This window comes from Cebus imitator, unplaced genomic scaffold (assembly GCF_001604975.1).
Source record: "Cebus imitator isolate Cc_AM_T3 unplaced genomic scaffold, Cebus_imitator-1.0 Scaffold998, whole genome shotgun sequence".
Taxonomy (NCBI): Eukaryota; Metazoa; Chordata; class Mammalia; order Primates; family Cebidae; genus Cebus; species Cebus imitator.
Window position 1 is genome coordinate 54,146 of NW_016108313.1, and position 4,705 is coordinate 58,850.

A 4,705-nucleotide genomic window follows, 5' to 3' on the forward strand; every position below is an offset into this window, starting at 1 on the left:
AGAGACGGGGTTTCACCATGTTGACCAGGATGGTCTTGATCTCTTGACCTTGTGATCCACCCGCCTCGGCCTCCCAAAGTGCTGGGATTACAGGCTTGAGCCACCGCGCCCGGCCGCAGGAGACATTTGACCGTGTATAAGGGCATCAAGGGCATCGCTGACTGTCATGACTGGGGAATGCCTCTGGTGTCCGGGGGTGGGTGGAGACCAGGAAGGCAGCTGTCTCCTGCAGGACACAGGACGCCCTCCCCCGCCCTCCCAGAGAGGATGACCCGCCCCCAACGTCCCCAGTGCTGAAGGCGGGAAATCCTGCCCTAGGGTTGTGGTGGGCAGGGCTTGTCCACAGCCGCGCTTAGCCCCAGGGTCTCTGGGTGGAGAACTGGCCCCGCGTGTGCTCCTGTCATGCTAGACAGTGGGCCTGCGCTCTCTCACGCTCTCTCTTTCTCCTCCTTTCTTTCCACTTCTCTCTCTCTGCCTCTCTCTCCCCACCTCTCTGTGTGTGTGTCTCTCTCTCCCCACCTCTCTGCACGCTGTCTCTCTCCCCACTTCTCTCTCTCTCCCCACCTCTCTCTCTGTGTGTCTCTCTCTCCTCCCCAAACCTCTCTCTGTGTGTTTCTCTCTCCCCATCTCTCTCTCTTCCCACCTCTCTCTCTCTCTGTTTTACCTAGAGAGGAACCCACTGGGTGTTCCGCTGGTGAATCAGTGCCCAGAAGCTCTAAATCCTCCTCTCTGCTATCCTAGTCCCACACCCGCCATGGGTTTGTTTTTACTTTTTAAAAGTAAAATTAATAGACTTTATTTTAACAGACACAGACTGCGTAGAATCCCCATATGCCCTCTCCCCGCTGCACACAATTTCCCCTGTCATCAGCAACTGGGGGTTTTACCATAAATCTGTTACAACTGATGAACCAGTGTTGACATATTGTCGTTGACTGAAATCCACAGTTACACTGGAGTTCACTCTTGGGGATGTATAAATGCACAATACCCTGCGTCCACCATGGCAGTATCACACAACATAGTAGACCCTCTGTGGTCCACCCATTCATCCCACCCTCCCACCCACTGGTCCCTGGAAGCCACTGATGTTTTGCTGTCTCCAGAGTTTTGATTTTTCCAGAATGACCGGACGACCCTTTTAGCTGCATTCTGCACCCCGTCATTCCAGAGGGTGTTATATGCAGCCCTCAGCCACCTGCTGCAGGCGGGATCAGCTCCTGTCCTCTTAAGGTTCCTTCCTTCCTTCCTTCCTCCCTCCCTTTCTTTTCCTTTCTTTCTTCCTTTTTACTTCCTTCCCTTCCTCCCTCCCTCTCTCCCTCTTCCTTCCTCCCTCCCTCCCCCCCCTTCCTTTTTTTTTTTTTTTTTGTTAAGTACTGTTCTTTATTCTGGAGGGTATCGCTTCACAATTTGGTGTTAAATGCTCTCTTTTATGGATTTAAGGCGCCAGTAGGTGTCTACATGAACAGCATGCTTCATGTTCCACGCCAAGGCGACCTTCATCCCCCAGTTCTTTCTCCCCAAATTGAAAACACAAATACACAGACACGCCCCTACTTATTTCCTAAAATTCAAGCTCGCACCAAAGAGAGCCACAGGGATAGAAAGCCCGGTGGAGGTGGAGGTCACCAGGCAACCTCTCCGGATCCCCCGAAACGGGATGGGGTCAAAACTCTCACGTCTCATTCCGCCTCACTCAGTCGTCGCCCCTTTCCAGTTCTCGCGAGACTTCAAGCAGCTCAGCTTCTACTCGCAGCACGATACTGAGAGGCTAGGCCCCGGGGAGGGGGAGGGGAAAGCGGGGAGCGTGCCAGCGGCGTGGCCGCCATCTTGTTTGTGCCCTTCGCTTGGCGCGCGTTCGGTTCTCCGTGACGCAGGCTTTCCCCTGCCTTCCGCCATGCCTGGGCCTCTGCATTGCCCGACTCCGCAGGAGCTCCTGCTCTTCCTGGACTCCCGAGCAAAGGCGTGTGAGTGTGCGGGAGCTTGTGTGCGAGGGAGGGTGAGAGGGGCGCGGCGGCGGCGGGAGGGGCAGCGCTGCTGTAGCTCGGTCCGGCCTGCTCGCCGCCATGTTGTGTTCTCGCCAGCCCCGACGCTGTTGTCCTCGCCGCCGCGCGCGTGGGGTCCGTGCGCCTGCTTTATCTTTCCATTTCTTTCTTTCTTTTTCTCCTCCCTTCCTTCCATGTTTCTTTCTTTCCTCCCTCCCTCCTCTCCCTTTCTTTCTTCTCTCCTTCCTTCCTCCCCTCCCTCCCTCCCTGCGGATTTTTGTGATCCGAGTTGATAGGAACGAGAGTGTGTCGATGGTCAGTCGGGTGATGCAGCATCTCCTTAACCCAGGACTGGCCTTTGAAACTCGGTAACAGCCACCAGCAAGTGATGAGTATAACAAGAGCTTCGAACAAGACAGGCTTTGAGGTCATTGAGACCTAAGCTCAGATCCTGGGCCCCCACTTCGGACTCAAGGCACCCAACGCAAGTGATGTGTCATGGGTTTGTCTCCTTGTCTGCAGAATAGGGATCAGAGCAGGTGACTTCTAATGTGGGGGTAAAGATTCAATCAGAATAGCGCGAGCGGTGCCGAGCGCAGTGCCTGGTCCTGAGGACACATCCGGTAAAGGGTAGCTGTTCTCAGCGTTGTTGTTGACTTCACGGCGTTGGTGCCGTAGACACCACAGTTCCTGGCTTCAGGGACTCAGTCAGGTTCCAGGGATAGACACAGCTCCAACGTGGCGTCCGGACAAATATCAGGACAAAGTCATGAGCAAAGGGTTTTAAAGTGCTTGTAGGAGGTGCAGAGTGGGAATTGAACCAACGCCTGCTGTTACCATTGACTGGGAATCATTATTTGAAAGCACCCAGGAATGGGCGACTAAATATGCCTTGGGGAGAAATGTCCAGGAGGGCTGCATGGAGGAGGTGACATCTAGGCCGAGTCTTAATGGTAGACAGGGGTTTGCTAGGTGAAGAAGTGGAGGATCCCAGCAGAGGGAGAGTGCCAAGGAGTTGCGGCTGCACTCTTTGGATCATGGGTCCTCGCTGGGGGTGACGTTGAGCCCCATGGGGACATGGGTGTTTTATGGAGACATTTTTGGCTGTCATGACTGAGCAGGAGCTGCTGGCATTCAGTTGGCAGAGACCAGGGATGCTACTAGACATTTTATGAGACAGAGAACAGCTCCCCACAGGAAGAATGAGGTGGCCCTGAGTGTCAACAGTCCCAAAGTTGAGAACCCCTGCCTTCGACACTGGGGAGCCACAGAGGGTTTGTGAGCACCGTCCCAGGGCACCGGTCTTGCCCATTTGGCCTCTTCTTGGAGGTTCTTGTTTCTAAGTCATTTATTCCTCTAAGATCTCAGTGGCGGGACATGGTGGTGCAGTGGGGGCTGCTATTCTGGGGAGCTTCAGGCAAGTAATGATCCAGAAGCAGGGAAAAGATGCGAGTGATTCCAGGGAGAGAGAGCAATAAACTCTGGAGACCGGCAATGTTTGGAGAAGGCAGCCTCCACTCACCAAAGCAGCTCGTTCTCCCTTCATCTGGCCCAGACCCACTTAAGAGGATGTGAACGTACCTTTCTTTTATTTATTTATTTATTTATTTATCTTTTGTTATTATTTCTTTTGAACTTCCCTTTCTAAAATGTTTTTTTAATTATGATAACATACATGAAACCTGAAATTTACCATTGCACTTGTCACGCAGGCTGGAGTGCAGTGGTGTGATCTTGGCTCACCGCAACCTCTGCTTCTGGGATCCCGGTTCAAGTAGTTCTCCTGCCTCAGCCTTCGGAGTAGCTGAGATTACAAGCACATGCCACCATGCCCAGCTAATTTTTGTATTTTTAGTAGAGACGGGATTTCATCAGGTTGGCCAGGCTCGTCTGGAACTCCTGACCTCATCATCCACCCACTTTGACCCCCCAAAATCTGGGATTACAGGTGTGAGCCACCAAGCCTGGCTGGCTGGCTGGCTTCCTTCTTTCCTTCCTTCCTTCCTTCCTTCCCTTCTTCCTTCCTTCCTTCCTTCCTTCCCTTCTTCCTTCCCTTCTTCCTTCCCTTCCTTTCCCTCCCTCCCTCTCTGCCTTCCTCCCTTCCCTCCCTCCCTCCCTCCTTCCTTTTCCTTTTCCTTTTCCTTTTCCTTTTCCTTTTCCTTTCCTTTCCTTTCTTTCTCTCTCTCTCTTTCTAGAAAGCCCACTGTATTTGTGCTAACACCACTTTTGCCTAGTTCCAGTCAAAGTAATAATTTTTTATTACCCCAACTGGGAACACTGTATCTATTAGCAGTCACTCCCCATTCTCTGCTCTCCCCAGCCCCTGGGAACCACTGATGAGTTGCAAATGCTACAAGCGTTTTCACTGCAGCATCGTTTTGGTTTTCGAATGCCAGCAGGTGGGGCACAGCCCTCATGTCCATGAACAATGACGCATATTCATAGAATGGAAAATCGTTCTGCGGTAAACAGGAATAAAGCTCAGATACATGCTGTGGTGTTTCAGTACTGTTACAATTGCATGCTACAGTGCAAACGAACCTTAAAACATTACGCTGAGTGAAAGAAATGAGACACAAAAGGACCCATCTCGTATGATTCCATTTAGGTGAAATGTTCAGAATGGGCAAGTCCATAGAAGTAGAAACAGAAAGCAGAGTGGTAGTTGATTTATTTTTTAAATAAACTTTACATTTCCTTTTTTTTTTTTTTTTTTTTTT